This window comes from Lissotriton helveticus, chromosome 2_1, assembly GCF_964261635.1.
Source record: "Lissotriton helveticus chromosome 2_1, aLisHel1.1, whole genome shotgun sequence".
In the NCBI taxonomy this organism is placed as follows: Eukaryota; Metazoa; Chordata; class Amphibia; order Caudata; family Salamandridae; genus Lissotriton; species Lissotriton helveticus.
In genome coordinates this window covers 104,947,666-104,970,731 of record NC_136059.1, presented here as the reverse complement: position 1 = coordinate 104,970,731, position 23,066 = coordinate 104,947,666, and positions in this window count along the sequence as shown.

Sequence of the window (23,066 nt, the reverse complement as noted above, 5' to 3'; positions counted from 1 at the left end):
TCCCTTTCTCACTGCTCCATCAGGATTCAAGCAAGCCGGGCCGAAGAGGCTGAAATGCCAGAAACCGGTCCCCGGTAGCTTGTCTCCTTTCTGGTGAAGAATTGGCTTGGTAGTTTGGTCTGCCCTGTTCCCATGATGCACTGGGCCAGGGACAGACTAATTTGCATATAGCCAGGTTCTGAGCTGGGATGGGGCAGTGAGATAAATACTGGTGATGGATCAAGCCCTGATCTTTGGACTGGGTAAGAGTGGTCTGCTTAATTCAGACACTCTGTTCATCACCACCCCCCTTTTCTGTATCGTTTTTGGCCACTATAGGTGTGGCAGGGTATACTCAGACATGAGTCCCTTTCTCACTGCTCCATCAGGATTCAAGCAAGCCGGGCCGAAGAGGCTGAAATGCCAGAAACCGGTCCCCGGTAGCTTGTCTCCTTTCTGGTGAAGAATTGGCTTGGTAGTTTGGTCTGCCCTGTTCCCATGATGCACTGGGCCAGGGACAGACTAATTTGCATATAGCCAGGTTCTGAGCTGGGATGGGGCAGTGAGATAAATAACGGTGATGGATCAAGCCCTGATCTTTGGACTGGGTAAGAGTGGTCTGCTTAATTCAGACACTCTGTTCATCACCACCCCCTTTTCTGTATCGTTTTTGGCCACTATAGGTGTGGCAGGGTATACTCAGACATGAGTCCCTTTCTCACTGCTCGATCAGGATTCAAGCAAGCCGGGCCGAAGAGGCTGAAATGCCAGAAACCGGTCCCCGGTAGCTTGTCTCCTTTCTGGTGAAGAATTGGCTTGGTAGTTTGGTCTGCCCTGTTCCCATGATGCACTGGGCCAGGGACAGACTAATTTGCATATAGCCAGGTTCTGAGCTGGGATGGGGCAGTGAGATAAATAACGGTGATGGATCAAGCCCTGATCTTTGGACTGGGTAAGAGTGGTCTGCTTAATTCAGACACTCTGTTCATCACCACCCCCTTTTCTGTATCGTTTTTGGCCACTATAGGTGTGGCAGGGTATACTCAGACATGAGTCCCTTTCTCACTGCTCCATCAGGATTCAAGCAAGCCGGGCCGAAGAGGCTGAAATGCCAGAAACCGGTCCCCGGTAGCTTGTCTCCTTTCTGGTGAAGAATTGGCTTGGTAGTTTGGTCTGCCCTGTTCCCATGATGCACTGGGCCAGGGACAGACTAATTTGCATATAGCCAGGTTCTGAGCTGGGATGGGGCAGTGAGATAAATAACGGTGATGGATCAAGCCCTGATCTTTGGACTGGGTAAGAGTGGTCTGCTTAATTCAGACACTCTGTTCATCACCACCCCCTTTTCTGTATCGTTTTTGGCCACTATAGGTGTGGCAGGGTATACTCAGACATGAGTCCCTTTCTCACTGCTCCATCAGGATTCAAGCAAGCCGGGCCGAAGAGGCTGAAATGCCAGAAACCGGTCCCCGGTAGCTTGTCTCCTTTCTGGTGAAGAATTGGCTTGGTAGTTTGGTCTGCCCTGTTCCCATGATGCACTGGGCCAGGGACAGACTAATTTGCATATAGCCAGGTTCTGAGCTGGGATGGGGCAGTGAGATAAATAACGGTGATGGATCAAGCCCTGATCTTTGGACTGGGTAAGAGTGGTCTGCTTAATTCAGACACTCTGTTCATCACCACCCCCTTTTCTGTATCGTTTTTGGCCACTATAGGTGTGGCAGGGTATACTCAGACATGAGTCCCTTTCTCACTGCTCCATCAGGATTCAAGCAAGCCGGGCCGAAGAGGCTGAAATGCCAGAAACCGGTCCCCGGTAGCTTGTCTCCTTTCTGGTGAAGAATTGGCTTGGTAGTTTGGTCTGCCCTGTTCCCATGATGCACTGGGCCAGGGACAGACTAATTTGCATATAGCCAGGTTCTGAGCTGGGATGGGGCAGTGAGATAAATAACGGTGATGGATCAAGCCCTGATCTTTGGACTGGGTAAGAGTGGTCTGCTTAATTCAGACACTCTGTTCATCACCACCCCCTTTTCTGTATCGTTTTTGGCCACTATAGGTGTGGCAGGGTATACTCAGACATGAGTCCCTTTCTCACTGCTCCATCAGGATTCAAGCAAGCCGGGCCGAAGAGGCTGAAATGCCAGAAACCGGTCCCCGGTAGCTTGTCTCCTTTCTGGTGAAGAATTGGCTTGGTAGTTTGGTCTGCCCTGTTCCCATGATGCACTGGGCCAGGGACAGACTAATTTGCATATAGCCAGGTTCTGAGCTGGGATGGGGCAGTGAGATAAATAACGGTGATGGATCAAGCCCTGATCTTTGGACTGGGTAAGAGTGGTCTGCTTAATTCAGACACTCTGTTCATCACCACCCCCCTTTTCTGTATCGTTTTTGGCCACTATAGGTGTGGCAGGGTATACTCAGACATGAGTCCCTTTCTCACTGCTCCATCAGGATTCAAGCAAGCCGGGCCGAAGAGGCTGAAATGCCAGAAACCGGTCCCCGGTAGCTTGTCTCCTTTCTGGTGAAGAATTGGCTTGGTAGTTTGGTCTGCCCTGTTCCCATGATGCACTGGGCCAGGGACAGACTAATTTGCATATAGCCAGGTTCTGAGCTGGGATGGGGCAGTGAGATAAATAACGGTGATGGATCAAGCCCTGATCTTTGGACTGGGTAAGAGTGGTCTGCTTAATTCAGACACTCTGTTCATCACCACCCCCTTTTCTGTATCGTTTTTGGCCACTATAGGTGTGGCAGGGTATACTCAGACATGAGTCCCTTTCTCACTGCTCCATCAGGATTCAAGCAAGCCGGGCCGAAGAGGCTGAAATGCCAGAAACCGGTCCCCGGTAGCTTGTCTCCTTTCTGGTGAAGAATTGGCTTGGTAGTTTGGTCTGCCCTGTTCCCATGATGCACTGGGCCAGGGACAGACTAATTTGCATATAGCCAGGTTCTGAGCTGGGATGGGGCAGTGAGATAAATAACGGTGATGGATCAAGCCCTGATCTTTGGACTGGGTAAGAGTGGTCTGCTTAATTCAGACACTCTGTTCATCACCACCCCCTTTTCTGTATCGTTTTTGGCCACTATAGGTGTGGCAGGGTATACTCAGACATGAGTCCCTTTCTCACTGCTCCATCAGGATTCAAGCAAGCCGGGCCGAAGAGGCTGAAATGCCAGAAACCGGTCCCCGGTAGCTTGTCTCCTTTCTGGTGAAGAATTGGCTTGGTAGTTTGGTCTGCCCTGTTCCCATGATGCACTGGGCCAGGGACAGACTAATTTGCATATAGCCAGGTTCTGAGCTGGGATGGGGCAGTGAGATAAATAACGGTGATGGATCAAGCCCTGATCTTTGGACTGGGTAAGAGTGGTCTGCTTAATTCAGACACTCTGTTCATCACCACCCCCTTTTCTGTATCGTTTTTGGCCACTATAGGTGTGGCAGGGTATACTCAGACATGAGTCCCTTTCTCACTGCTCCATCAGGATTCAAGCAAGCCGGGCCGAAGAGGCTGAAATGCCAGAAACCGGTCCCCGGTAGCTTGTCTCCTTTCTGGTGAAGAATTGGCTTGGTAGTTTGGTCTGCCCTGTTCCCATGATGCACTGGGCCAGGGACAGACTAATTTGCATATAGCCAGGTTCTGAGCTGGGATGGGGCAGTGAGATAAATAACGGTGATGGATCAAGCCCTGATCTTTGGACTGGGTAAGAGTGGTCTGCTTAATTCAGACACTCTGTTCATCACCACCCCCTTTTCTGTATCGTTTTTGGCCACTATAGGTGTGGCAGGGTATACTCAGACATGAGTCCCTTTCTCACTGCTCCATCAGGATTCAAGCAAGCCGGGCCGAAGAGGCTGAAATGCCAGAAACCGGTCCCCGGTAGCTTGTCTCCTTTCTGGTGAAGAATTGGCTTGGTAGTTTGGTCTGCCCTGTTCCCATGATGCACTGGGCCAGGGACAGACTAATTTGCATATAGCCAGGTTCTGAGCTGGAATGGGGCAGTGAGATAAATAACGGTGATGGATCAAGCCCTGATCTTTGGACTGGGTAAGAGTGGTCTGCTTAATTCAGACACTCTGTTCATCACCACCCCCTTTTCTGTATCGTTTTTGGCCACTATAGGTGTGGCAGGGTATACTCAGACATGAGTCCCTTTCTCACTGCTCCATCAGGATTCAAGCAAGCCGGGCCGAAGAGGCTGAAATGCCAGAAACCGGTCCCCGGTAGCTTGTCTCCTTTCTGGTGAAGAATTGGCTTGGTAGTTTGGTCTGCCCTGTTCCCATGATGCACTGGGCCAGGGACAGACTAATTTGCATATAGGCAGGTTCTGAGCTGGGATGGGGCAGTGAGATAAATAACGGTGATGGATCAAGCCCTGATCTTTGGACTGGGTAAGAGTGGTCTGCTTAATTCAGACACTCTGTTCATCACCACCCCCTTTTCTGTATCGTTTTTGGCCACTATAGGTGTGGCAGGGTATACTCAGACATGAGTCCCTTTCTCACTGCTCCATCAGGATTCAAGCAAGCCGGGCCGAAGAGGCTGAAATGCCAGAAACCGGTCCCCGGTAGCTTGTCTCCTTTCTGGTGAAGAATTGGCTTGGTAGTTTGGTCTGCCCTGTTCCCATGATGCACTGGGCCAGGGACAGACTAATTTGCATATAGCCAGGTTCTGAGCTGGGATGGGGCAGTGAGATAAATAACGGTGATGGATCAAGCCCTGATCTTTGGACTGGGTAAGAGTGGTCTGCTTAATTCAGACACTCTGTTCATCACCACCCCCTTTTCTGTATCGTTTTTGGCCACTATAGGTGTGGCAGGGTATACTCAGACATGAGTCCCTTTCTCACTGCTCCATCAGGATTCAAGCAAGCCGGGCCGAAGAGGCTGAAATGCCAGAAACCGGTCCCCGGTAGCTTGTCTCCTTTCTGGTGAAGAATTGGCTTGGTAGTTTGGTCTGCCCTGTTCCCATGATGCACTGGGCCAGGGACAGACTAATTTGCATATAGCCAGGTTCTGAGCTGGGATGGGGCAGTGAGATAAATAACGGTGATGGATCAAGCCCTGATCTTTGGACTGGGTAAGAGTGGTCTGCTTAATTCAGACACTCTGTTCATCACCACCCCCTTTTCTGTATCGTTTTTGGCCACTATAGGTGTGGCAGGGTATACTCAGATATGAGTCCCTTTCTCACTGCTCCATCAGGATTCAAGCAAGCCGGGCCGAAGAGGCTGAAATGCCAGAAACCGGTCCCCGGTAGCTTGTCTCCTTTCTGGTGAAGAATTGGCTTGGTAGTTTGGTCTGCCCCGTTCCCATGATGCACTGGGCCAGGGACAGACTAATTTGCATATAGCCAGGTTCTGAGCTGGGATGGGGCAGTGAGATAAATAACGGTGATGGATCAAGCCCTGATCTTTGGACTGGGTAAGAGTGGTCTGCTTAATTCAGACACTCTGTTCATCACCACCCCCTTTTCTGTATCGTTTTTGGCCACTATAGGTGTGGCAGGGTATACTGAGACATGAGTCCCTTTCTCACTGCTCCATCAGGATTCAAGCAAGCCGGGCCGAAGAGGCTGAAATGCCAGAAACCGGTCCCCGGTAGCTTGTCTCCTTTCTGGTGAAGAATTGGCTTGGTAGTTTGGTCTGCCCTGTTCCCATGATGCACTGGGCCAGGGACAGACTAATTTGCATATAGCCAGGTTCTGAGCTGGGATGGGGCAGTGAGATAAATAACGGTGATGGATCAAGCCCTGATCTTTGGACTGGGTAAGAGTGGTCTGCTTAATTCAGACACTCTGTTCATCACCACCCCCTTTTCTGTATCGTTTTTGGCCACTATAGGTGTGGCAGGGTATACTCAGACATGAGTCCCTTTCTCACTGCTCCATCAGGATTCAAGCAAGCCGGGCCGAAGAGGCTGAAATGCCAGAAACCGGTCCCCGGTAGCTTGTCTCCTTTCTGGTGAAGAATTGGCTTGGTAGTTTGGTCTGCCCTGTTCCCATGATGCACTGGGCCAGGGACAGACTAATTTTCATATAGGCAGGTTCTGAGCTGGGATGGGGCAGTGAGATAAATAACGGTGATGGATCAAGCCCTGATCTTTGGACTGGGTAAGAGTGGTCTGCTTAATTCAGACACTCTGTTCATCACCACCCCCTTTTCTGTATCGTTTTTGGCCACTATAGGTGTGGCAGGGTATACTCAGACATGAGTCCCTTTCTCACTGCTCCATCAGGATTCAAGCAAGCCGGGCCGAAGAGGCTGAAATGCCAGAAACCGGTCCCCGGTAGCTTGTCTCCTTTCTGGTGAAGAATTGGCTTGGTAGTTTGGTCTGCCCTGTTCCCATGATGCACTGGGCCAGGGACAGACTAATTTGCATATAGCCAGGTTCTGAGCTGGGATGGGGCAGTGAGATAAATAACGGTGATGGATCAAGCCCTGATCTTTGGACTGGGTAAGAGTGGTCTGCTTAATTCAGACACTCTGTTCATCACCACCCCCTTTTCTGTATCGTTTTTGGCCACTATAGGTGTGGCAGGGTATACTCAGACATGAGTCCCTTTCTCACTGCTCCATCAGGATTCAAGCAAGCCGGGCCGAAGAGGCTGAAATGCCAGAAACCGGTCCCCGGTAGCTTGTCTCTTTTCTGGTGAAGAATTGGCTTGGTAGTTTGGTCTGCCCTGTTCCCATGATGCACTGGGCCAGGGACAGACTAATTTGCATATAGCCAGGTTCTGAGCTGGGATGGGGCAGTGAGATAAATAACGGTGATGGATCAAGCCCTGATCTTTGGACTGGGTAAGAGTGGTCTGCTTAATTCAGACACTCTGTTCATCACCACCCCCTTTTCTGTATCGTTTTTGGCCACTATAGGTGTGGCAGGGTATACTCAGACATGAGTCCCTTTCTCACTGCTCCATCAGGATTCAAGCAAGCCGGGCCGAAGAGGCTGAAATGCCAGAAACCGGTCCCCGGTAGCTTGTCTCCTTTCTGGTGAAGAATTGGCTTGGTAGTTTGGTCTGCCCTGTTCCCATGATGCACTGGGCCAGGGACAGACTAATTTGCATATAGCCAGGTTCTGAGCTGGGATGGGGCAGTGAGATAAATAACGGTGATGGATCAAGCCCTGATCTTTGGACTGGGTAAGAGTGGTCTGCTTAATTCAGACACTCTGTTCATCACCACCCCCTTTTCTGTATCGTTTTTGGCCACTATAGGTGTGGCAGGGTATACTCAGACATGAGTCCCTTTCTCACTGCTCCATCAGGATTCAAGCAAGCCGGGCCGAAGAGGCTGAAATGCCAGAAACCGGTCCCCGGTAGCTTGTCTCCTTTCTGGTGAAGAATTGGCTTGGTAGTTTGGTCTGCCCCGTTCCCATGATGCACTGGGCCAGGGACAGACTAATTTGCATATAGCCAGGTTCTGAGCTGGGATGGGGCAGTGAGATAAATAACGGTGATGGATCAAGCCCTGATCTTTGGACTGGGTAAGAGTGGTCTGCTTAATTCAGACACTCTGTTCATCACCACCCCCTTTTCTGTATCGTTTTTGGCCACTATAGGTGTGGCAGGGTATACTCAGACATGAGTCCCTTTCTCACTGCTCCATCAGGATTCAAGCAAGCCGGGCCGAAGAGGCTGAAATGCCAGAAACCGGTCCCCGGTAGCTTGTCTCCTTTCTGGTGAAGAATTGGCTTGGTAGTTTGGTCTGCCCTGTTCCCATGATGCACTGGGCCAGGGACAGACTAATTTGCATATAGCCAGGTTCTGAGCTGGGATGGGGCAGTGAGATAAATAACGGTGATGGATCAAGCCCTGATCTTTGGACTGGGTAAGAGTGGTCTGCTTAATTCAGACACTCTGTTCATCACCACCCCCTTTTCTGTATCGTTTTTGGCCACCATAGGTGTGGCAGGGTATACTCAGACATGAGTCCCTTTCTCACTGCTCCATCAGGATTCAAGCAAGCCGGGCCGAAGAGGCTGAAATGCCAGAAACCGGTCCCCGGTAGCTTGTCTCCTTTCTGGTGAAGAATTGGCTTGGTAGTTTGGTCTGCCCTGTTCCCATGATGCACTGGGCCAGGGACAGACTAATTTGCATATAGCCAGGTTCTGAGCTGGGATGGGGCAGTGAGATAAATAACGGTGATGGATCAAGCCCTGATCTTTGGACTGGGTAAGAGTGGTCTGCTTAATTCAGACACTCTGTTCATCACCACCCCCTTTTCTGTATCGTTTTTGGCCACTATAGGTGTGGCAGGGTATACTCAGACATGAGTCCCTTTCTCACTGCTCCATCAGGATTCAAGCAAGCCGGGCCAAAGAGGCTGAAATGCCAGAAACCGGTCCCCGGTAGCTTGTCTCCTTTCTGGTGAAGAATTGGCTTGGTAGTTTGGTCTGCCCTGTTCCCATGATGCACTGGGCCAGGGACAGACTAATTTGCATATAGCCAGGTTCTGAGCTGGGATGGGGCAGTGAGATAAATAACGGTGATGGATCAAGCCCTGATCTTTGGACTGGGTAAGAGTGGTCTGCTTAATTCAGACACTCTGTTCATCACCACCCCCTTTTCTGTATCGTTTTTGGCCACTATAGGTGTGGCAGGGTATACTCAGACATGAGTCCCTTTCTCACTGCTCCATCAGGATTCAAGCAAGCCGGGCCGAAGAGGCTGAAATGCCAGAAACCGGTCCCCGGTAGCTTGTCTCCTTTCTGGTGAAGAATTGGCTTGGTAGTTTGGTCTGCCCTGTTCCCATGATGCACTGGGCCAGGGACAGACTAATTTGCATATAGCCAGGTTCTGAGCTGGGATGGGGCAGTGAGATAAATAACGGTGATGGATCAAGCCCTGATCTTTGGACTGGGTAAGAGTGGTCTGCTTAATTCAGACACTCTGTTCATCACCACCCCCTTTTCTGTATCGTTTTTGGCCACTATAGGTGTGGCAGGGTATACTCAGACATGAGTCCCTTTCTCACTGCTCCATCAGGATTCAAGCAAGCCGGGCCGAAGAGGCTGAAATGCCAGAAACCGGTCCCCGGTAGCTTGTCTCCTTTCTGGTGAAGAATTGGCTTGGTAGTTTGGTCTGCCCTGTTCCCATGATGCACTGGGCCAGGGATAGACTAATTTGCATATAGCCAGGTTCTGAGCTGGGATGGGGCAGTGAGATAAATAACGGTGATGGATCAAGCCCTGATCTTTGGACTGGGTAAGAGTGGTCTGCTTAATTCAGACACTCTGTTCATCACCACCCCCTTTTCTGTATCGTTTTTGGCCACTATAGGTGTGGCAGGGTATACTCAGACATGAGTCCCTTTCTCACTGCTCCATCAGGATTCAAGCAAGCCGGGCCGAAGAGGCTGAAATGCCAGAAACCGGTCCCCGGTAGCTTGTCTCCTTTCTGGTGAAGAATTGGCTTGGTAGTTTGGTCTGCCCTGTTCCCATGATGCACTGGGCCAGGGACAGACTAATTTGTATATAGCCAGGTTCTGAGCTGGGATGGGGCAGTGAGATAAATAACGGTGATGGATCAAGCCCTGATCTTTGGACTGGGTAAGAGTTGTCTGCTTAATTCAGACACTCTGTTCATCACCACCCCCTTTTCTGTATCGTTTTTGGCCACTATAGGTGTGGCAGGGTATACTCAGACATGAGTCCCTTTCTCACTGCTCCATCAGGATTCAAGCAAGCCGGGCCGAAGAGGCTGAAATGCCAGAAACCGGTCCCCGGTAGCTTGTCTCCTTTCTGGTGAAGAATTGGCTTGGTAGTTTGGTCTGCCCTGTTCCCATGATGCACTGGGCCAGGGACAGACTAATTTGCATATAGCCAGGTTCTGAGCTGGGATGGGGCAGTGAGATAAATAACGGTGATGGATCAAGCCCTGATCTTTGGACTGGGTAAGAGTGGTCTGCTTAATTCAGACACTCTGTTCATCACCACCCCCTTTTCTGTATCAGGAGGTGCACTGGCACACTCGCCTGGGAAGGTCTGCAAGATCGTAGTGGCATGCTATATGCTGCACAACCTGGTCATCCACAAGGGGATCCCCCTGCTCCTGGACGATGGTGAGCAACAAAGGCCACAACCTGCTCCAGGACCTGAGTTCAGTGATGATGACAGTGGAGAGGAGGAAGGAGTTGACCTGTGCCAACAGCTCATAGGGCCCGATGTAGGTCGGTCGGTAACGGCCGAAAATCGGTATTTTCTGCCATGTTCGGCCGTTACCGACCGGTATCGAGCCTTCGGGATGTAGCAGTCCCAAAACCGGCCGAATCGTATAATATACCGAATCGGAAATGTTACCGATTCGTTAGAATACCGAATCGGAATTCACCCCGATTCGGCAAAATATACCGAATCGGTAACAAACCGAATCGGTAAAAAAATGGAATCGGAAAAATCACCGATTCGGTAGATTACCGAATCGGAAAAACACAGAAACGGGAAAATATACCGAATCGGTAAAATTACCTAATCGGTAAAATTACCGATTCGGTATAAAACCGATTCTGTGTGCAAAACTGAAGATTGAGATGTAGGAAAGCTCTGAAATACCGATTTAGCGTCAAATTCGTTATTTAAGAATCGGTATTTACCATAGATTTGAATCAGGTGGTAACCAGGTGCAACCTATAAAAAAGGACCCAAAATGCATCTCTGCTTGCACCATGGCAGCTTTTTATGTCATAGCAAGACGGCTACGGCTACAGCAGGATGGAGAGAGGGAATGGCAGAGAGAGGAGCAGGTGTACAGAGAGCGTCTCACCCTGTCCATGCAGACAGATGCAGAGATCCTACAGAGGTACAGGCTGGACCCAGAGACCATCTTACAGCTCATTAGGGACCTCCAACCCCTGATGCAGCACCCCACCCCAAGGGCACACGCAATCCCAGTGCACGTGCAGGTGCTATGCAGCATACACCTACTTGCGTCTGGCAGCTTTCAAAGTGCAGTAGCTGCGGTAGGAGGGGTGAGCCAGAGCTGCCTGTCCCGGTTCTTCCACAAGTTCCTAGACGCCATGATCGAACGGATGGACCAATACATTTCCTTCCCTGCAACCCATGCTGAACTGGTACAGACAAAAGCAGACTTCTACCAGATGGCAGGATTCCCCCACATCATTGGCTGCATAGATGGCACACACATTCCGATTTGTCCCCCTGCTGACACGGAATACATATACCGAAATCGGAAATCTACGCACACCATAAATGTGCAGGTAATATGTAATGCCAAGTGTATCATCACTGACGTGGTAGCAAAATTTCCAGGGAGTACCCATGACTCCTACATCTTCCAAAATAGTGGCATTTATGGACGGCTGACAGCAGGGGAATTCGGTGAAGGATACCTCCTAGGTAAGACACAGTGTCACACCCCCATAACCTAAATAGCAGTGTGAAGTACATGTATGCATGTGAGTAATGTTACCCCATTCTCTTCTAGGCGACAGTGCATATGCCCTCCGGTCATTCATTCTCACCCCCTACCTCAACCCCTCAACACCCAGCCAAAGGAGGTATAACCGTGCGCACAAAAGCACTAGGAATGTCGTTGAACGGACCTTCGGCATCTGGAAAAGCAGGTTCAGATGCCTGCACAAGACCGGAGGTGCTAGACAATATACCCCCATCACCTGCTGCAAGATTATTGCTGTATCTGCCATGTTGCACAACCTTGCGGTCAAGAAGGGCACAGAGATAGAGTTGTCTGACTACGAGGACCCTGACGATGACATAGCTGTGCCACTAACAGAACCTGCTGGAGTGTCTACACCAAGTGACGGGAGGTACAGACGTGAGGAGATAACAGCCAACTATTTCTGAGTGAGTACAGATGCACAGAGACGTCTATGGATGTTGTAATAACAAAGTTTTACTAATGTTGGCACAAAGTAACTGCACTGATGTGTAACACATTTAACAAAAACTGAATATGTGGGTATAGTAAATAGTCCGGTTTGCATCACCCTCCCTGGCAGTCTTACTTCTTGCTGCGCTTAGCTGACCCACTTGGATGTGGCTCACCCCCTTCTGTGTGTCCTGCTGCCTCTGCGGAGCGCCTGCTGCTCCGGCGCGGCTCAGATACAGCGCTGGCCGGGCTGCTGCGGCTGCTGCTGTCCCCAGCCTCACCCACATCCAGGGCAGGGTTCACCACCGTATTAGAAATGATTAATGCCTCCATGGCAGTGGTGATGCGGGACATGCCCCTGGTCACCTCAGAAGTGTTCTTGGTGAGGCAGTCCTCCATCTTAGCCCCTCGACGGCATAGCTGGGCGGTAGCTACAGCAAGGCGGTTGAGTGACCTGTTTTGCAGCCGGGCATCCCTGCGCCTACAGTGCTCGTGCTCCTCCATCTTACTGCATAGCTGGGTAATGGCAGTAGTCATGCGCCCCAGTCCATTAGCAATTTCCTTGTTGCTCTCCACTAAACTATTGAACCCCTTTCTCATCTCCCCCATGTGCAGGTTGTGCTCCCGCAATTGGCGATGGCAAGCCAGGATCGACTTGGCCTGCATCCTTTGGATCCGGACCATACTCCCCTCCAGCCCTTGAAATACACTGCCCTCCCGTGCTGGTAAAGCAGGGCTGGATGTGCGTGGCCTGCGCCGATTGCTGCTGTCCTGCTGTGTGGGCTGGGGTGCCACGGCTGTTGCAGGGGTGGGTGCTGGAGCCTGAGCCGCTGCTGCCTCCATGATGTTTAATGGTGCAGCGGTGATCCTCCTGGCAGGAGATGTGGCAGGTGGTGGGTGGGTCTGTGTTGGTGAATCTTCAGGTGAGAACTGCAATGGGGGCGTCAGTGACAGTAGGGGGGAGTGCGGAAATGAGAGGGTATATCCTGTGTCTTCCTCATAGCCCATGGCACTGCTGTTCTCCTCCTCCTCCTGTGATGGTACAGTGCTGCTTTGCCCTTCCACCGCACTGTCTGATGCTTCTGGAGATGGAGCTTGTGTACCTGCTGCTCCACTGCCTGATGGTGCCCCTAGGTATAAAGATTCAGAAAAGGGGGTGGTGATGAACAGAGTGTCTGAATTAAGCAGACCACTCTCACCCAGTCCAAAGATCAGGGCTTGATCCATCACCGTGATTTGAGTCCCTTGCTCATTGCACCATCAGGATTCAAGCAAGCCGGGCCGACGACGCCTGAAATGGCAGAAACCGGTCCCCGGAAGCTTGTTTCCTTCACAGTGTAAGAATTGGCTTGGTAGTTTGGTTTGCCCTGTTCCCATCATGCACTGGGACAGGAACAGACTAATTTGCATATAGCCAGGTTCTGAACTGGGATGGTGCAGTGAGCTAAAAAACGGTGTTGGATCTAGCCCTGATCTCTTGACTGGGTGAGAGTATTCTGCTTAATTCAGAAACTCTGTCCATCACCACCCCTTGTTGTTAAATATTTTGTCCACCCTAAGCGTGGAAGGGTATACTCAGATGTGAGTCCCTTGCTCATTGCACCATCAGGATTCAAGCAAGCCGGGCCGATGACGCCTGAAATGGCAGAAACCGGTCCCCGGAAGCTTGTTTCCTTCCCAGTGTAAGAATTGGCTTGGTAGTTTGGTTTGCCCTGTTCCCATCATGCACTGGGACAGGAACAGACTAATTTGCATATAGCCAGGTTCTGAACTGGGATGGTGCAGTGAGCTAAAAAACGGTGTTGGATCTAGCCCTGATCTCTTGCCTGGGTGAGAGTATTCTGCTTAATTCAGAAACTCTGTCCATCACCACCCCTTGTTGTTAAATATTTTGTCCACCCTAAGCGTGGAAGGGTATACTCAGATGTGAGTCCCTTGCTCATTGCACCATCAGGATTCAAGCAAGCCGGGCCGACGACGCCTGAAATGGCAGAAACCGGTCCCCGGAAGCTTGTTTCCTTCCCAGTGTAAGAATTGGCTTGGTAGTTTGGTTTGCCCTGTTCCCATCATGCACTGGGACAGGAACAGACTAATTTGCATATAGCCAAGTTCTGAACTGGGATGGTGCAGTGAGCTAAAAAACGGTGTTGGATCTAGCCCTGATCTCTTGACTGGGTGAGAGTATTCTGCTTAATTCAGAAACTCTGTCCATCACCACCCCTTGTTGTTAAATATCCTAGGTATAAAGAAGCATTTGTGAACTGAGTGCAAATGTCTAACAGTCACTACAATAAAAACATTGCACATGGCATTTTCAATACTCTGTTTCATTTTCTAGGTGCATTTCATTTGGGTGTGCACTGGCATTTGTTACTACATGCAGCTGACTACATTTTCCATGAAGAATTGCACATGTATGTTGCAAGCGGTACTGGGCTGGGGTTTGGCTGTGCATTGGGGCTGAAGGGGAGGTGGCTGGTAGGGTGTGTCATGCTGCGCATGCTTCTTACCTTTTGCTGTGGCTCTGGATGAGCTGTCGAGGTCCCCAACTCCCACAACACTCTCTCTCTCAATTGTCGTGGACACAAGTTCTTCAAGGTCAGTGAGGGGTGGCGCTGGGTTCCTGCCTCCACCTGTTAGTCCTGCCTGCTTGTGCAGCTCGGCCAGTTTCCTCTTTGTGAGGCTGCGAATGTCATAGAACCTCTTCTTGAGGTCGTCCAGGCTCCTGTGGGTGACACCAACTGCATTCACCTTCCCAGCTATTGCAATCCACAGGTTTCTCTTGGTGCTCTCTGGGACTGTGAGGGACAGCCTCCCAAACAGCTGCCTGTGGACCCTCACCACCTCCTCCACTAACATTTGCAGCTCCTTGGTGCTGAACTTTGCCTTGCGTTTGCGATCAGCCTTCTGGCTCTCAGAGCTGCTTGCCATTTCCACTCAGTTCAGGATACTGCTACCACTGCTGCTCACTCAAAATGCTCAGTTCAAACTGCCTCTCCAGAAAGTTCTGATGAGTTGCACCTGCCTGGGTAGCCACTCCCTGCTAGGGTGGGGGAGGGTGCTTCAACCTCATTGGCTGTTGTCATTAGTTTCATTTTCACTTTTTTGCCGAATCCGTATTTACCGAATCGGGATTTACCGAATCGGTAATTGCCGAATCGGCTAAATCCGATTCGGTAAATACCGAATCGGTATTTACAATGCATTCCTATGGGCCTTTTGGCCCATGGGGGTGTATAGCATTTACCGATTCGATAGCTGCCGAGTCGGTATTCGCCGATTCGGTATGTACCGAATCGGCAACTTTCGATTCGGTAATTATCGAACACCGATACCGATTGGTACCGATTCGGTATTTTAACGATTTATTTTACCTACATTTCATTTACCGATTCGGTACGATTCGGTATTTTAAAATCGGTAAATGCGTTTTACCTACATCGGGCCCATAGACCGCTACTTCACTTGAAGGTGGGTGACGAGGTACGACGTGTACATTGTCTGGTGTGGTTGCTGTTGTTGTGAAGGGCTATGCGCGGATGTAACAGACAGGCACACTTTCAGTCACCTGTGTGTGGTAAATGTGACATTGACGTTCCATATGGGGACATATGCTGGACTCTATTTGTTCACACCTGCAGCCCATTGTCTTGTATGCCAGTAGTGTCTTGTGTATGTTTTGTGTAGTGTTTTGCCTGTGATGCCACAATGACACCAGTGACTGTTGTTCTGTTGTGTCTCCCTAGGTGCTTCAGAACAATCCTGCCCTACATACAGTACATCATTTGGACACATCATGGACATTGTCAGCACCGTAAATATTGCACTAAAAACGATAATGCACAAAATCTGGTGCGTCAGGTATTTTATTTGGAAAGTGGACATGTGATTTGTGCATGAATATTTACATGAAGGTGGGGAATGAGCAGTGAGTTGACAGTCACGGTCGATGAGATGCAAGAGTAGACACCATATGGCTGTGGTGACCTAGTCCAACAGACAAGTGCCATTGCCATGGAAATGTGGGGAAAGACAGTCCAAACAGTCAATGCAGTGGGGAAGAGGGTTGCCATCAGGGCTGGCTCCGTGACTGGCGTGTGGCAGGTGCATTGCCTCTGGAGACTCCCAGGCTCTTCTTTGGATGCCCCCTTGATCTTTTTGGCGGTGGGGAGTCTGCTGACTGGCCAGCGGCGTCAGGGGTCTCGCCCATCTCTGTTGGCTCAGGGGAGGATGGTGCACTGTCATCCTGCGGCACAACAGGGGGGGCGGAGGTGTTGGTTGGGACACAGGCCTGTCCCTCTGCAACGCCACTTGCTGGCCCATGAGGTCCACCATCTGTCCAAGGCAGTTGTCGATGGACCTCATCAGCAGGATGAGCTCCCTTAATAGTTCATCAGACCGGCCACTTTGTCCCTGGACCTCTTGGTATGCCTCCACAACTCTGGTGAAGTGATCCAGGGATGGTGTTCACTCCTTCCGAGGTCTGGTGGTGACCCTGGCCCTCCCACCTGCCCTGCTGCCACGGACCTGTTGCCTCGCCACTGTGGGTCCACGCACACTCTCCTGCCCTCCACAGTTGTTGGTGTGGCCTGGTCATCCCCTGGGACAGGGAGGGTGCTGCAGGTGGTACTGGTGGTACTGGCGGTGGTAGTGGTGGTGGCGGTGGTGGAGGCACAGGCCGTGACTGCAGGGGTCTGCTGTGCTGTTGTTGTTGCAGCAGACGTGGTGGTGGGGAGAATGGGGTCTTGGGACCTGTGGGTCTATGGCACACCAGATGGGCCGACCTGGAGCTCTTCGTCCAAATTGTCCTGGGAGTCAACATCTGAGAGTCCATGTATCGGGGATGGAGACTGGCTCTGCTGTTCGTTGTTGTGGTACTCAGCAGTGAGTTCTTCATCACCTGTGGATTAGATGGGGAATGGTCATTGTTGGGCACTGTGTAAGTATTGTATCATCTGCGTATCATCGACTGTCTGTACACTACACAATTATGAAGTCTCCACTAGTATTATTGATTGCAACACTGAGTGTAGTTTCATAGTGCAGAGGAACATCATTTACTCATACATGTGAGGTGTCAATGCATTGCATGCAATTGTTGCTCTGTGTAGGGATGCAGGTCTCACACACACACACATCAGGAAGAGTTAAGATGGCTACCTACCTGTAAGACTGTTTGTTGAACAGTGCAATGGCTGACACATGCTCCTGGGTGGGGGACACCTCCATGCTGCTGGAGTGTGGGACAGGGGGCGTGCTGGGAGTAGTGATACTGGCCTCCCACCCCCAAACAGTGCTCCAATACAAGATGGCTACCTACCTGTAAGTCTGTTTGTTGAACAGTGCAATGGCTGACACATGCTCCTGGGTGGGGGAGGCCTCCATGCTGCTGGAGTGTGGGAAAGGAGGCATGCTGGGAGTAGTGATACTGGCCTCCCACCCTAAACAGTGCTCCAATACAAGATGGCTACCTACCTGTAAGTCTGTTTGTTGAACAGTGCAATGGCTGACACATGCTCCTGTGTGGGGGAGGCCTCCATGCTGCTGGAGTGTGGGACAGGGGGCATGCTGGGAGTAGTGATACTGGCCTCCCACCCCCAAACAGTGCTCCGATACAAGATGGCTACCTACCTGTAAGTCTGTTTGTTGAACAGTGCAATGGCTGACACATGCTCCTGGGTGGGGGAGGCCTCCATGCTGCTGGAGTGTGGGACAGGGGGCATGCTCTGAGTAGTGATACTGGCCTCCCACCCCTAAACAGTGCTCAAATACAAGATGGCTACCTACCTGTAAGTCTGTTTGGTGAACAGTGCAATGGCTGACACATGCTCCTGGGTGGGGGAGGCTTACATGCTGCTGGAGTTTGGGACAGGGGGCATGCTGGGAGTGTTAGTGCAGGCCTCCCTCCAACAGACAGACATCACAAGCAAGATAGCTACCTACCTGTTAGGTGAGGGTGAACAGTGCAATGGCTGACACATGCTTCTGTGTGGTGTTGGGGGATCCATCTTGGTAGGCTGTGGTACAGGGGGTATGGTGTGAGTTGTTGTACAGGACCCCCCTCCCCCATACTGGCCTCCTAAGCAAGATGACTGGCTACCTGTTGGGTGAGTGTGGAGAGTGTGATGGTGTTTGATTTGTGCAAGGAATTTCTTCTCAGTGTGTTGGTTGCCATTTGTTTGTACTTACCAGTCTCCGTTCCCCCGCCTACTCCTGTGAGACTCTCAGGATGCAGTATGGCAAGCACCTTCTCCTCCCAGGATGTACGTTGTTACAACGCATGCTTTTACCACGCAAGCTTTTACAACGCAGGTTTTTCAACGCAAGTCATTACAGCGACTTGCGTTGGGGGGTGCTGGATAGTGAATAGTTACATTTACTATTCCAACTCCATTCCCCGTGGATAGTAGGGAAGGTGTTGGATAGTAAATTAAACTATTACCTATCCTAGAGCGCCCCCCAGCGCAATTCGTTGTAATGACTTGCGTTGATAAACCTGTGTTGTAAAGGTACTGCGTGGTAAAAGTTGCGTCGTAAAGGATGTTTCCCCTCCTCCTATGGTGTGAATATTTTCTGTGGGATGGGAGGGCCACTGCCAGTCACGTTCGCCAGCTCCCAGTTCTTGCTTCTCTTCTCTTTGACAACCCTCTTGAGATCATGCCACCGCTTCATGATCTCCTTCTTGGATCTTGGGGTGGTCCCTACTGCTTTGACCCTTTGTACTATCCTTTCCCACATTTGTGTCCTTGTGGCTAATGGTGTATGTTGGACCAGGCTACCAAACAGTTGTGGCTCTACTCTCACTATCTCATTGACCATGACTGTCAACTCACTCTCTGTGAATTTGGGCATTTTCTGTGATGTCATGGTGTGTGGTGGTTGAAGTGTTTGTGGGTGCAGGTGTGTGGGTGGCGGTTGTGGTGTTGGTGTGTGAGGTGTGTTGTGTGCTGGGGGATTGTTGGTGCTGGTGTGATGGTGGTAGTGATGGTGGTGGTGGATGTGTGTGTGTGCTGTGCTCTTTTGCTTCTCCTGTCAGATGTGGTGTATGGCCTTCTCTTCTGGAGTGTTGCAAAGGATTGTGGTCAGTGAAGGTGGTGGTTTTATACTCTGCTGTGTGGGTGTGTCCAAGTGGAATTTGGCTGTCAGGTGTGTTGTGGGAGTTGTCCTGTGCTTTTATATTTTTATTTGCATTATTTTGTTTTATTTGTATGTGGTTTATGTATTTGGGGGGCATGGCTACTTTGATTTGTGCAATGTTTGGCATCAGTGCAGTGTTTTGGAATCGGTAACAGTGGTTCCCTCCGTGACACCCTTGGGGATATCCTAATTTCCCGTGCGGTGTCTCCGCTTTCCTTGCGGCGGGTTGTTGCTTTTCCACTGCTTTTCCGACCACCGCGGTTGTTTTTTTGCCGTCGGTTTATCCGCGGCCCCGGCGGGCGGTTGTTTCCCACCTCCATGGCGGTCAGGGTGGTTTTCGCCCGCTATCCTAATGAGGCCCTAGGTCTTACAGTGAGGCATTTAGATTACTAAAAACAGCAGTAGATGGCCCCTCAGTGATTGCCACAGCTAAGTTTTTGGGATGGGCGTGGGTGATTCGCTGGAACGAAGGGATGTATGATGTTACAACGCATACTTTTACAACGCCTACCTTTACAACGCGGTTTTTACCACGCATACAATTACAACGCATAGCGCTTTGGGGTGCTGGATAGTGAATAGTTTAATTTACTATTCCAACTCCAGTCCCCGTGGATAGTAGGGAAGGTTATTGGATAGTAAATTAACCTATTCCCTATCCTAGAGCACCCCACAGAGCAATGCGTTGTAATAGTTTGCGTTGTAAAAGTTGCGTTGTAATGGTAGGTCGTTGTAAAAGTTTCGTTGTAAAGGTTGTATACCGGAACGAAGGAAGGTACAGATACATTTTCTCCGTTATTTCTGTGACTATATACATTCCATTGTTATATGAAATTTATTGTATAATATAGGTGCTCGTTTTTAAACCGGCCACTGTGACCGGAGTATTTTAAGACTTTTTATACTATTTATTGTTTTAAAAGGTAATTATTATATGTCCATAGTATAATTAATTGAATTGATATAGGGACTAGTTGTATATTTCTATCTGTTTTATGTGTACGCTTGTGATGACTTTTGTGAGTTTAAAAAAAAATCTAAATAAAGTTATAAACTAAACGAAACGTAATTAATTTCTTACTTATTGACTTTTTTTTTTAACGGTTTTAAATAACGACGTTTTATGAATATTTGTAATATGTATTGCAATGGTTTTAATTAACTATGCAAAAATAAATAAACTTCAAACATCAAACTTCTCCTTTTAGATGGCGTTAACTTTTGGCACTAAACCCTATCTACTATTGTTTGTAGATAGGGTTTAGCATCAAAAAGCATGTGTTGTTGCATGGGAACACCCATGCACCATCCATGTAATGCCCCCTTGGCGCTAAGTAACGCTTCCCTCTGCTTTGCGTGGCTTTTAGGGTACTTTCCAGCACAAAGCAAGTTTTGCACTGTAAAGTAAATTAGTAAAAAAACATTTTGTGGTGGTTAGCATCACTTTTGTCACGCTAACCTAGTGCAAAATAATTGACAATCTCCACTGTTGTGTTACTTAAAAGTGTACATGATAATGCATGTGATACATGTATGCAGTAGTTGGTTGTAACTGTTATTGGCTTTGTTATGTGTCTGGTTGGTACCTATTCAATGCTTTTCCTCTGCCCTAGTTTTGATGCAACTGTGCAGCATGTGGCAATAGGGAGTTTGAATCGAAACATGTGCCGTGGTAGGGCAATGTGCAGGATGGAATCATGGTAATAACTGTAATCAGGGTTGAAACTGCTGCACACCTGCAAGACCTACAGCACAAGGGAAACACATTACATTCAATGGCCATGGAACCCTGAGCAGGCCCAGCACCATAAGCAGCTGAAACATATTTCAGTACTACCACTACTGTACTGAGCATCCCTTTGGTCACGGAGTATGGCTTTTGAAAGACTGTTTAACACATTCACCATTATGTTTTGAGTTGTACATCTAAAATGTTTCGTCAATCAATCAAGGATTTATAAAACGTGGCAAATGACCCGTGAGGTTCTCAAGGCGCTGGAGTTGTTTGCCTTTTTTTGCATGAAAACAAGGGAAAGCAAGGAGAAGACACAAAAAATGGGGGAAAACAAGGAGAAAGCAGTGAAAATGAAGGGAAAGAAAGATGAGAAAAAGCCAGGAGAAAGTAGTGCAACCAAGAGAAATAAAGGAGAAGGCAGGGGTGTAGCAACATAGGCGGCGGTCCACCCCGGGTCGGCACGAATTCCGTAGGTGGCGGCTTCCACTACCCTTACCTGTGGCCATTGTGACATATGTAGGGATCGCCAATACCCCCCTTGTCCCACTTCTCACCTGCAGCCGTCACAATAAATGCAGGGATCGCCAGCACCCCCCTGCTCTCACTTGCGGCTGTTGTGGGGCTAGCAAATGCTGGGGCCACCACGGGCGGCAAAGGGTGTAGCACACCACTGGGTGAAGGCACTCAAAAATTCAAGGAGAATGCACTGAGTACGTGGAGAAAGCAAGGAGAAGGCACAAAAAACTTGTCTTTCTGCAACAAATTGCTCACAAGTTTTTTGCACAAACACAGGGGAAAAACCAAGGAGAAAACAGTGCAAACGAGAAAAAAGCAAGTAGAAAAAAATGAGAGAAAAATCAAGGAGAAAGTGCAACTCAGGGAGAAGGAACCCAAAAACAGTGGGGGGGGGAGGGGGAGAAAGCAAAGGCTGAAAAGCAAAGAGAATGTACTCAAAAAACAGGAAAAAGGCAAGGATAACGCTGTTAAAATGAGGGAAAAACAAGGAGAAGGCACTCAAAAAGCAGGGAAACAGCAAGGAGCAGGCAGGTGCAAGAGTGATGCAGCTGCACGGGGAGTGCTGGACCTGGGAAAAGTTGATCAGCATCCTGATCTGTTTGGAATGCAGGCATACATACTGGTACTACAGTGGAATTTTTTTGTGGTATGTATACATTTGTAAGCAAGAAAGTAAAATAATACCAAATTTGCTAGTATTACACTACACAATTACATTCTGATTGAATTTTATTTTCTCCCACACTCATTTTGATGGCTTAATATCTTGCAAGAGTGATGGACACCTAGTAGTACAGTAGTACTACTAGCTGCTACTAGTGCTACTAGTAACGGAGAACAGTAATGAGCACCTAGCAGTTAGTACTGATATTTCTGGATACAAATACTGGCCTTTTTATTTATTTTCTGAAAAGATTTGAATGTGATTTGTTGATGCAAAGAAGTACTGCTTCTGGGTGTTGTGAAATACCCTGTTGTACCGGAATGCTTCATGAACAACCCTTCTGTAAAGCTTAAGGATGTTGGCACCAGAGGTCACCAAAATACAGACAGGAATTGTTAGCCATGATTCACACCCAAGTCTCTGTGGTCCTTTTATTGTAATGCAACATCGTATCTCAGACAGAGAGTCTTTATTTGTGGCACATGGGTGTCACCACTTAGGCTGGTGCTTCTATAAAAAGTAAAATATGTACTGAAGAGAAAGAAAATCCAGCTTTCATTAGTTTCTGCACATCCCTTAAAAAGTAAGCACCTTCAGACATTTTTCTTAACAGCTGCCTTGATTTCAGTTTTTCTTATCATTTGCACCTAAACTCCATTTTGTATATGTAGCACCAAAAGTTTTTTTTTGATATGCCAACTTGTCTTCCTGACTGCAGACAATGTTGAGTTCCTAGAAGCTATTTAGATCATGGCAACTCATAAGTTATTTGGGGGGGTAGCTTTAAAAAAATCACGGGTGGTCAGGTGAATGTATGTGGGGGGAGGAGCCCCTCACCGTACCCTGAAGGGAGTCTTTCCCTGAGGGTTCATTGCACCACTGCAGAGCCCTCTTTTTCTGCTTCACCCCTTAGAGTATAGACACTTTTCAGAATGTCAAGGAGAAGGTCGTAGTTAGAAGGTTGCAGTTCAAAAGACTGTAGTGAGAAGAGTTATTGAAATGGTGATATTTCTCTTGTATGTGTGTTTGTGTGTCTGTGTGTGTGTATGTGCATGTGTGTGTTGTATAACATTGTTGCCTGGCTTATAACTAGGCTTATAACTAGGTTTAATAATGATATGTCATTAGAATCACTCATTGTCATAAAAGGTTATGTCCTTGGTGAACATATTTCAAAAGTAAG